A 12,202-nucleotide genomic window follows, 5' to 3' on the forward strand; every position below is an offset into this window, starting at 1 on the left:
ATTTCACCTTTATTCATAAATGAGAGCTTTGCAGATTACAGTATTCTAGGTTGATTTTTTTTTCTCTTAAAACTTGGAATATATCTCGCCATTCTCTCCTAGCCTGTAGGGTTTCTGATGAGAAGTCCACTGTGAGTTTGATTGGGATTCCTCTGAATATAATTTGGCATTTCTCTTGTGCACATTTTAGAATCTCTTATGTTTTACTGTGGAGAGTTTTATTACAATGTGCTGTGGTGAAGATTTTTTTCTGGTCATGTCTATTGGTGTGGGCAGCCACAGGTAGTCACTCCCTTTGTTTACACTTAAACATATGAATGGAGACTTCCCGGGCACAGACAATTGGGCTAGGGAGATTCCGGGAAGAGGCAGGAAGAACCTAAACCTTTCACAAGAGATGATACAGATAATCAGTCACACCTGAAACCTGCATTTATCACCTAAGTGTTTTATTGTACCCTTGTAATCAATAATTAAGAACCTTATTGGGAACTCTTTGTAACCTTAAGAGCCTTTTTGATATGTAAATCTTTTGTGCTCCTTCTTGTAAACAACTGGTCATGTTTAAATACTACTGGATTTATTCAATAAAGAGCCTTGATCAGGACTTGTCTTGGCTCCATTCTTTGCGTCCTTGTCCCCGCATTCCCACTCTCTGTTTCAGGAAGACCCAGTTCATTGTGCCGCAGGCCGGCACAATTGGGAGTTCTATGTTCTTCCTATACTTGGACGTCCCTTTCTTTCTCCAAATTAGGGAAGTTTTCTGTTATTATTTCACTGAAAAGGCCTTCTAATCCTTTCTGTCTTTGCATGCCTTCGGGGACTCCCAAGACCCAAATGTTGGGTCATTTGATAATATTTTGTAGCTCTCCAACAGTGTTTTTTAGTGTTCTACTTTCTTATTTTTGGTCTGACTCTGAAATCTCCAGAGATTTGTCTTCTAACTCAGATATTCTTTTCTTCTCCCTCACCTACTCTGTTGTTAAGACTTTCCACTTCATTTTTTATTTGCTCTATTGAATTCTTCATTTCTAGTATTTATTTTGATTTCTCTTTACTATCTCAATTTCACGGAAGACATTTTTATTCATATCATATATAGTTTTCTTTAGTTCTTGAATTTGCTTCTGATTGCTTCTAAGTAGTCCAATGACTAGTTTTATGAATTCCGTTTCTGGCATTTCCTCAATCATTTCATCTTCACCTTCTAACATTGAAATGTTGTAGTGTTCCTATGGGGGGCTTATAGTGTCTTCATTATTTTCTCTTAAGATTTTATTTATTTGAGAGGTAGAGTTACAGACAGTGAGAGGAAGAGACAGAGAGAAAGGTCTTCCTTCCGCTGGTTCACTCCCCAAACGGCCACAATGGCTGGAGCTGCACCCATCCGAAGCCAGGAGCCAGCTGCTTCCTCCTTGTCTCCTATGTGGGTGCAGGGCCCAAGCACTTGGGCCATCCTCCACTGCCTTCCCAGGCCACAGCAGAGAGCCGGACTGGAAGAGGAGCAATCACCACGCCACAGTGCCGAGCCCCTCCTCTTTTTAAATATTAACTGCATCCCACATGAGTCAGACCACCCTGTTGCTATTCCACCATCTTGGGACCCCCAAGAAGCCAGAACTGAGATTTTAACCCAGTTCTCTCTGACTGCAGAACCCCACGACCTTTCTTCAGCAGGTCACTGTGCAGGAAAAAATGTTCAAGATCAAAGATCGAGATATCTCAGCAGCTGCACTCACTAAGGTTCCTGGTAGATGAAGCAACTATTGTTTGTTGTCCTGGAACTGAACAACTGGCTTTTTAACTTTATTATAACACGTTTGGTGATCAAGTTCAAAATAAGCAAATCTGCCTTTGGATGTCAGAAAAATTCCATACTAGATGATGACTCCAGCAGTACACTGGAGGAGTAACCCTGGGTCCCCCTGAGCCTTAGACCGGAGTTGATCCAGCTGTATTTTGATAACCAGAGGAAAAGTGTCCTTAGGTCAGTAGCTCCAGAAAGAAACATTAAATCAAAGGACTTTTGTACCAGTTCGCCAACTTGAGGTAAAATATTGTTAGCGTTTGAATGAAAAGGACAAAAAAGGAATTGCAAGAGCTCAATTGCTTAGCAGAAGAAAGAATACTTGAAAGAGGAAAGATTAAACTCTCGCCCAGAGCAGTAACACAGAGCCCTGAGATATCAGGAATGCACATTGTGTGTGAGCAGTGTGGGCTGAAGATAAACAGAGGTGAAACTGCAGTGCTTGCCTCTCAAGGGGGTCCCAGAGCACGCTGACACTGACTCTGTTTTGTCTGTTTCACGTGTAAAGACCTGCTGGTCAGGCTCGTCTATTTTTAACAGGATGGAAAAATTCACTGTGACAGGCATCATGCTGAATGGCTCAAACCACTGTGCTCAGCATGTGATGAGATAATTTTGTTGAGGAGTGCACTGAGGCTGAGAGTCTCCACTGGCACCAGTAACACTTCTGGTGCTTTGAGGATGAAACAGTCCCGGGAGGACAAAGTGTCTCGTGAAGAATGGCCACCCATTCTTCTGTGGCCACTTTGAGTCTATACAGAGTACTGTGAAACCTATGGGAAATATACGGGTGTCGACCATGCAGATAACCTACGATGGGCAGTGCTGGCATGCTTTGTGTAAAGCCGATTTGTTGGGATGTCCCTTCATTCCCAACAAGGTCAGATTCATTGCTCGAAATCATGCAGTCTTGGTAAAGACATCTATGCTCTAATTCTAACAACTGCAGTGCAGTCAGTTTAATCAAGAGATGCCAGGCCGGCGCCACGGCTCACCAGGCTAATCCTCCGCCTTGCGGCGCCCGCAAGCTTTTTTTTATATTTTATTTTTATTATTATTTTTTTTTTGACAGTGAGAGAGAGAGACAGAAAGAAAGGTCTTCCTTTGCTGTTGGTTCACCCTCCAATGGCCGCCGCAACCGGGCGCGCTGCGGCCGGAGCACTGTGCTGATCCGATGGCAGGAGCCAGGTACTTCTCCTGGTCTCCCATGGGGTGCAGGGCCCAAGGACTTGGGCCATCCTCCACTGCACTCCCTGGCCACAGCAGAGAGCTGGCCTGGAAGAGGGGCAACCGGGACAGAATCCGGCGCCCCGACCGGGACTAGAACCCGGTGTGCCGGCACCGCAAGGCGGAGGATTAGCCTAGTGAGCCATGGCGCCGGGTTCAGGAATGAGCTTTTAATGAAGAATTTTAGAAAGGCACAATAGAGCATGAGATCCCAGAATACCCTGAGGGTAGGGCTAAGCATGAAGATTATATAACAGAGATCCTCCTCAAGTTGCATGAAATGTATTCTCAAGCCAATGAGCAGTGCTACCTACTACCTACTACCCTCATGAGAGGTCTGATTTGAATTCTTGGCTTCCAGCTGAGCCAGCAGATGGGAGCCTTTCTCCTTCCCTCTCTCTCAAGTAAACAGATAAATTAACAAATAAATACTTTTAAAGATAGCTTTGAGGCACACAGAAAATCTTAGGGAAAAAGAATAAAACCAATTAAGGCACAACAACCAGAGCCTTTCAAGTGAAAAACACTGACCTGAAACATATTGGGACACAATCACAAGATAGACTGACAATTCCCCTTATGGTGAGCACCCAGGCTGTGCAAGCAGAAATCTCCAGGAACTGGATATGGAACAGAGGGCCTCAGGATACAGCCATGATCCAACACAGGATGTGAAGACTCCCTGGGGCATTGTCAGACTTAAAACCAGAGTAACATGTTCAGGATTCTCAAGATTCTTCAGTTTTGTTTGATATCACAGGGGCTGCAGTGGATGGGCAAGCCAAGCCAAGGTCATTGTTATATTCTCTGCAAACTCTGAGGAAATGGAGGAAGAAGACTTTGAGAAAATAAGCAACATGGGAACTCTGAACTCTTTGATGCTGCACAAGAGTGCCTAATCCTTAAAGAGTTTAGAGCTGTGTCCAGCAAAAAGCCATGCCTGAAGAGAAAACTAGTATATCTGCCAATTCTCAAAAGTTCCAAGTCTCAATCCAGACCACAGAGGGTCAAGTTTCCAGAATATGTCATGACAGTGGTAACGAAAAGCATCAAAGTCGTGCAGCCTCCTGTGAGTGAAAGGAGTCAGGTCTACCACTTGGGAGGATTGAGGTTTCATCATCATTTCCGCAGAAGTAGAACCTACACCTTGAAATGAATGGAATGATTCCTGGCATTCCTCCTCCTCTTTCAACTCAGAAGCACATAAATGTTCTCTGGGACGACCAATCCCTCAGACCTAGTCACCGGCTATACAGACAACCTCTCTGGTCCAACTTCTGCACCTTCTGCCCGTCAGTTGCTTAGAGGACAACTAAGTCCAAGAAGAAAAAGGACTACAAGGCCAAAACTGTATAATTTCTTAACCTAGTAGCAATAGATCATTTGTTTAAAACATAACCATTAGGGCCGGCACCGTGGCTCTCTAGGCTAATCCTCCGCCTGTGGCGCCCTGGGTTCTAGTCCCGGTTGGGGTGCCAGATTCTGTCCCGGTTGCTCCTCTTCCAGCCCAGCTCTCTGCTGTGGCCCGGGAAGGCAGTGGAGGATGGCCCAGGTTCTTGGGCCCTGTACTCGCATGGGAGACCAGGAGAAAGCACCTAGCTCCTGGCTTCGGATCAGCGCAGTGCGCCAGCCGCAGTGGCCACTTGGGGGGTGAACCAACGGAAAAAGGAAGACCTTTCTTTCTGTCTCTCTCTCCTACTGTCTAACTCTGCCTGTCAAAAAAAAAATAAATAAATAAAATAAAATAATAAATACATAACCATTAACCATGTAATCATATCTTTTTTTCTTCCATAGGAGAGTTTCCAAAACACTAAAGAGTTCTGTCCATGTAAATGAGAACCCATGTTCTGTTTACAGTGCTGGAATTACATTTAAAGGTAAGCTTTCCCTAGTTTATCTTCCTGGGATAGAACCTGTTAGACTGGTGGCTGGAGGAGGGTGTTGATTTTACATGATGGAGAATTGTGCAAAGCAATAGTGTTTGTCATCCACATAAATCAGATTGGCTCAGGTCCTGACCAGCCTGTCCTGCTGTGAGCCATGCACACGGTCACACTGATCTCTAACAGTGTACATTCTATTGTGTGAGGCCAACTTTGTCCCCTTTCCTTATTAGCCAGGTAAACATTGCATTGTATTAGCTCCAGCTCCAGATTGTAAAAAAACCTTTGCTGTTTATACTGCAGCATTCCACAGACTTCAGTGCCTTATTAATTGAGCGGTGCAAATATTAATGCACATACTGTACAGTTTAAATTTTAAAGCTGATATTTTTATGGCCCTGAGTTGCAAGATCTTTGTTACACTGCATTGTTAGATTTGTTAGGGAACCATAAATAGCATTCACAAAGGAAATGATTGTTCATATTTTAAGTCAGGGTCTATAAGTTAATGGCCAAATTTATATTGCCTAGTGATGGAAAATTCAAACTGCCAAATTTTTCCATGTTTAAAAGGCTTTGTATGCATGGTGGAGCTATGTAAAAACTGTGTAATACGGTCAAGTTAATCTTACCAGTATTACTTATGGGTCAAGCAATGTAAACTGCATAAATGTTAAAAAAAAAAAAAAAAAGCCCCATACCTGGTACTGAAATGTATGGCAGAAACAAGGGGAAGTGGAGTTAGCGAATTTCCCCACTTTGGCCGTGGTGGAGATGGTTTTTCTACTCTCAGCAATGTGGTGGTTATCTCATAGGAAGACATGCGGCCACTTGGGGAGTGAACCAATAGAGGGAAGACCTTTCTCTTTCTCTCTCTCTCTCACTATCTGTAACTCTGCCTGTCAGATAAATAAATAAAACCTTTAAAAAAAAGAACATAGATTTGTGGAAACTGAATTAAATGGGGCTTAAACAGATTCAAATAGTTTTAAGGACGATCTGTTTCAAACTCTTCTGCCTACATACTGCCAGCACCTTTCACATCCTAGATGGTGAATTTCCAGAAGGCAGAGACATGACCAATTCCCTTCTCTATCCCAGAGAAGGATAATATCATCACTTTCATTGTTGTCAATCATTATATTATCAGTGGCTGCCCCTTGTCCTATACCAGGACAGAGCCAAATATGGACTCCCCACACCCAAGGTCAGCCACCCACAGACCAAATCCAGCTCACCATCCCTTTCTGGCAGTAAAGTTTTGTTGGCATATGCACACAGTATTTTGTGATGAATAACAGTCATACTATTTTTTTTTTTTTTTTTTGGACAGGCAGGAGTGGACAGTGAGAGAGAGAGACAGAGAGAAAGGTCTTCCTTTTGCCGTTGGTTCACCCTCCAATGGCCACCGCGGCCGGCACACTGCAACCAGTGCACCGCGCCGATCCGATGGCAGGAGCCAGGTACTTATCCTGGTCTCCCATGGGGTACAGGGCCCAAGCACTTGGGCCATCCTCCACTGCACTCCCTGGCCACAGCAGAGAGCTGGCCTGGAAGAGGGGCAACCGGGACAGAATCCGGTGCCCCGACCGGGACTAGAACCCGGTGTGCTGGCGCCGCAAGGCGGAGGATTAGCCTAGTGAGCCGCGGCGCCGGCCAGTCATACTATTCTTAAGGAAAAAAATTTACAGTGTGATTCTAATCGTGTTTAAAATGCTTTAAAAAATAGAAGGGGATGTATCCAAACATTAAGATAGCTTCTCCCTCATCTCATACAATAATCCTGTTGTGATAATTATGCCCATTATACAAATGAACAAGCAGTGAGCAGTGATTGCCTCTGAGAGGGAATGTGCATGGTTTATTCCAAGTCTCATATGAAACTTCCCATGCTTTTCTATATTCCCACCCCTTGTTTCCTTCCTAGGAGGTGAGAGGCAGGGTGCTGAGGAGAAAAATTCAAATGCTGTTCCCACGTCCCCACTGCCCAGGATACAACACCACCATCTGTCATGGACATTAGGCCTCTAGGAATTAAAGTGAGCTTTGGGCTTTCCTGAGAGGCCTGGGCCCTTGAAGGCCTAGCAAGACCAACCTGTGGGTGCAGCTGTCTATAAAACCTGACTTGATTTGGTGTTTCAAACCTAAGCCATCTCAGACCCAAGGCCACAGGGCTGTGACTTCCTTACAGGGAAATGTGGACCTTGGCTGCTGCTGTCTCAGTCCCCCAACCTCCATTTCTGCCTTAACTCACTCTTCTCCTTCAAGATCTCTGCAGAGAAGCCAGCTTCGCTCTGGCGTTAACTGACCTGAAAGCTCATTATGCCCACAACTCCCCCAGATCCTCTCGGAGCCTATGGGTGACCCAGCCAGTGGCTTCCAGCCGGTTCCTGACTCTCGAATCCCTGCCTCTGCCAGCCCCTGGACTGGAGCTCCCACCCTGGCAGCGCCCTGTCACCAGCCTTGGATCCTGTCCTCAGCACAGTGTTTTGTTGTTGAGGGTGACGATCCAGAGGAAATAGTCAGGCTTTATTTCTGGAGTTCGCGTCGTCCTGGCTGCACTTCATAGCACAGAAACTAGTTCAGACAATGCAAGCGCTTTCTGTGTTTGGACTGCACTTGCTGCATCTTCCCTTTGCACACCCATTAAGTTTTGTCTCAAATAGACACTCTGATTCAGAACCAAATCAGATCCATCAACTATATATTAGATGCCTCAGGTCCTAATAGATCTTTCATGAGGCTTGGGTGCTTGTGAAACAAGCAGAGGGAAATGTCTTTAGCTGTGTTTCCAGCTAGTGCCCTGCCCCCTCCACCCCCGCAATGGTTTTAACTTTTCCCTCCATCCTCTAGGCTACAAATTCAGTCTAACCTTAGGCTCTGGGGCAAGTTTCACACCCAGGTGATTTGGAACACCTGTAACAGTAATGCAGGCCCCTGTATGTCTAATTATATGACCAGTTCCACTCTGAACCGACTAATGCAACGGGAGAGGTCTGTAACAAAGCCCCTGCCTTGGAACCCCTGGCAACCTTGATCCCTTGCCTGGACCCCCATGGCCAGGCCAGCCTGGTACCCTAGGGTCATGAAGGCAGCTACCCTGCAGGACAGTCAGGACTTTCTCAGTCACTGTCCCAAGGATGGTGAGAGGTGCTGGTGTGATAGTATTGTGAGCAGGAGTGAAAGGACCCAACCTGGGATAGTAACCCAGGGGTGTCAGCCAGACCTCAGGGAAAGAAACTGATATCCAGGCCCCCAGCTGGCGGGTTCTGCCCTACTTCTTGCCAGGCTCTGAGACAGGTAAAAAATAGGTCATGCTTAGAACAGCACCTATGAATACAGAAGGGATGGATGGGAGCACACACAGCCCAGACCCCCTTCCCCGGCCTGGCCTCAGTTGCTTCATTTGTATATGAGGAGATTGGATATGGCGATCTCCAGTTTTATTTCTGGTTCTATGAACTCAGCAGAAGGCCTAGCCTATTGTGTAATCACACAGAATGATAATATCTTCTAACTGTATGTGCAGAGAGAAACTAATTACATAATATGTGTAAAAGTGAAGCAATAAAGCTTTGAGTTTATGAAATTGTCCTTACTGTTAATTATTATAATTATCATGCTCTCTCCCAGGCTGTCAACATTACATCCTGTTACTTAGTGCCACTCTTACTGCCACTTACATCTTGCAGGCCTACTGTTCCCTTATGTTGTTCTGATGTTTCACCCACCACCATTTCAGTTGGTGGCAACTTTAATGTAGGTTTTATTGTGATTCAGGTATGGTAAGGTCAACAGATGGGGCGAGAACTGCCATCAGAAACACAGTTTGTTGTTCACAGTTCCCCAAGAAGAAGGGGCACACTTCCCCATGTCCTGCAGGGCCACCTGGGGAAGCATCAGGGTTCCTGAGGAGTTAAAGGGAGAAGGGGCGAATGTGGGCAAGAGCCTTGATTGTGGATTTCACCATAAGGAATGGGTAGGGCAGGGCAGATTTGCTTAGGACTGGCTAGTCTGGGTAATTTCAGCAGGCTGTGGTGCAGAGGGGCTGTCCCTGTGTGCCTGTTACCAAGCCCTTGGGTCAGTAGAACAGGGGAGTAGTGGCTCAAGTGTGAGTCCTGGAAAAGCTTCTTTGAGGAGGTGGATGGAGTCTGGTCTTGAGATTGATGGGTTTGCATATGAAAGATGTGCACCCCAGGGGTTGTTTGCCACTTTAGGAAGTAGCTAATCCAGGTGCAGGCAGTCCCTTCCAATGTCAGCAAGGCCCCAAGATGTCAAAGTACCAAAACAAAAGGTGTACATAAGACATACCCCAGCTATGGACAGTTCCTAATTGAAAATGAGAGTTCACAGTTGAGACAGGTCTTTCTCTATCCTTCAACTAGTCGTGAAACAAGCATCTATTAAGTACCAACTACACAGTGGGCACTCTGTTAAACCTTGGGGTAGAAAGAAGAAAAATGTCTGTTTATCTCAGTGGGAGCAACATAGAGAAACAAGTTACAACACCTGGGATAAATGTTATAGGAAGTCCAGACTGTTCCATAGCAGAGGGGCACCAAATAGCCTGAAAGGGACCAGACTCAATGCTCTCTCCCTGACACTGCCCTAACTCGAGTGTGGAGCTCCACAACACAGCATTTAGATCTGTGGGGAAAGAAATAAATAAATGTTCCTTGTCTCTTTCTACCAGTTTGCCCAATAAGATCCTTCTGAATAAAACTTTTGGACAAAATGGTTCTCCCCTTCCATTTCTAGGAACTGAGCCTAGAAAAACCATGCAATAGAGTCAGAACTATATAGAAAGATGACTTTTGCATGGTTACCGAAGCAGAATAGACAAAACCTACTCTGTATAAGCTCAGTATTTAAAACCAGTGAAGCCGTTGAACAAAGTATAGGAAGCAAGCAGAGCTATTTAATTGTTTTGAATGAGCACAGACTCTGGAGTCAGACTTTCTAGATTTAAATCTTTGGGCAAACTATTTAATGATTCTGAGTCTCAGCTTTTCTATTTGCAAAATCTGGATAGCTACTAATAGTCACTAACTCATAGTGTTGCATGGAGATTAAATAAGATAATAAAGACAAAGCCTCAATAAACACTCAATAAATGCCAGTCATTACTGTTATTATTAGGGTGGAACCAATGAAAAAAATTAATTAGGTGGATCCAATAAAAAACGGAAAATGTTCCTAGTATAATCTTAAGTGAAAAAATATAAAATAGGTAAAAAAAAAAAGTCTGAGCCTATGAAAAGTATAAATAAAATATTTAAATATTGAAATGATAACAAGTCATTGTGAATAATACTTAATGGAAGTTTCATTTTAATCTTATTGAAATTTCTCTTTACCAAAAATGGAAAATAATATAAGAATAAAAGTATAAGGGAGGGAGAGGTGAAAAGAGGATAGTTAATGGTCACAAGGGTGCAATTGTTAAGAGAAACAGCTTTCAATATTCTATAATACAATAAAATAACTATGATTGGTAATTGATAATTTTAAAATAGCTAATGGAGAGGATTTTGAACATTCACAACACAAAGAAATAATAACTGAAATAATAGATACATGTTTCTCTGATATAATCACTATACAGTGTATGCATGCTTTAACACATCTCACTATACCTGATAAACTTGTACAATTACTATGTGTCATTGTAAATATATGTATTTTTAAAATTAAAACAAAAAATGTAAGGGAACACTACGAAACCTGAAAAGCATCCAAGATAAATTTGTATTAGGACTTGTATCTGCATAGTTGATGAGCCCAAGTCATCTTTAATTTAGGAAAAGATCTTTTTAGTATATGAAACTCTAATTCATCTGAATATTTGACAATCTCATGTTGAGGGAAGCCAGTTCCAAATTGCAAGGCAGTATCACTATGACTGCCAAGAGGCAGCAGATGAAGATAGATCAGAGAAGGGAACAAAAAGCCACATATTAAATATTCACATGAGTTTATTTTGCATTTATAGTACTAATTCAAACACACAAATGTATCTATTTGTATGTTTATTTTGCATGTATAGTATTAATTAAAACACAAATATATCTATGCATTTGTTATAGACATACTATGTATATGAATATATGAATAAAGGACCAGAAATATAAGAGTACTTCAAAAAGTTTGTGGAAAGATGGAATTAAAAGATAAGTTTTTTTTAGTTTTTTAAAGATTTATTTACTAGGGCCAGCGTTTTTTTTTTTTTTTTTTTTTTTTTTTTTTGACAGGCAGAGTGGACAGTGAGAGAGAGAGACAGAGAGAAAGGTCTTCCTTTGCCATTGGTTCACCCTCCAATGGCCGCCGCGGCCAGCACGCTGCAGCCAGCACTGCGCTGATCCGTTGGCAGGAGCCAGGAGCCAGGTGCTTTTCCTGGTCTCCCATGGGGTGCAGGGCCCAAGCACCTGGGCCATCCTCCACTGCACTCCCTGGCCACAGCAGAGGGCTGGCCTGGAAGAGGGGCAACCGGGACAGAATCCGGCGCCCCGACCGGGACTAGAACCCAGTGTGCCGGCGCCGCTAGGTGGAGGATTAGCCTAGTGAGCCGTGGCGCCGGCCAGCATTGTGGTTTAATGGGTAAAGCCACTATCTGCAATGCTGGCATATGGGTGCCAGTTGGAGTTTCAGTTGCTCCACTTCAGATCCAGCTCCTTGCTAATGTGCCTGGGAAAGCAGCAGAAGGTGTCCAAGTACTTGGGCCTCCCACTCATATGGGAGACCTAGAAGAAGCTCCTGGCTCCTGGGTAAGGTCTGGCCCAGCCCTGGCCATTGTAGCCATTTGGGAAATGAACCAGTGGATAGAAGATCTCTCTCCTTCTCTCTCTCTGCCCCTCTCTGTAACTCTGCCTTGCAAATAGTTAAAATAAAAATCTTTAAAAAATTTTTTTTTATTTACTTGTCTGAAAGGCAGAGTGAAAGAGAGGGAGAGACAGAGATCTTCCATCTGCTGATTCACTCCCCAAATGGCTGGACAAGGCTAAAGTCAGGTGCCAGAAACTCCATCCTGGTGTCCTACCTGGGTGGCAGGGGCCCAAGTACTTGAGTCATCTTCGGTTGCCTTCCCAGGCATATTAACAGGAAGCTGAATGGTAAGCAGAGCAGTGGGGACTCAAACCAGTGTCCCAATATGAGATACCTGTGTTACAAATAGTGGCTTAACTCACTGCATCACAATTCTGGCCCCATGAAAAGAAAAAAAAATACACATTTTAATTATTTGTCAAGGCAAAAAAAGGTGGGACTCAAAATTCAATAAATCTAG

General features: G+C 43.9%; 2 pseudogenes; both read left to right on the forward strand.

The window, feature by feature from the left end:
* The first annotated feature begins 2,191 nt into the window (after positions 1-2,191).
* On the forward strand, positions 2,192-3,399 carry LOC138843133 (prickle-like protein 1 pseudogene; annotated as a pseudogene).
* Positions 3,400-3,525: 126 nt separating this feature from the next.
* On the forward strand, positions 3,526-4,190 carry LOC100337995 (prickle-like protein 1 pseudogene; annotated as a pseudogene).
* Positions 4,191-12,202: the final 8,012 nt, after the last annotated feature.

Source organism: Oryctolagus cuniculus, chromosome 4 (genome assembly GCF_964237555.1).
Source record: "Oryctolagus cuniculus chromosome 4, mOryCun1.1, whole genome shotgun sequence".
NCBI lineage: Eukaryota > Metazoa > Chordata > Mammalia > Lagomorpha > Leporidae > Oryctolagus > Oryctolagus cuniculus.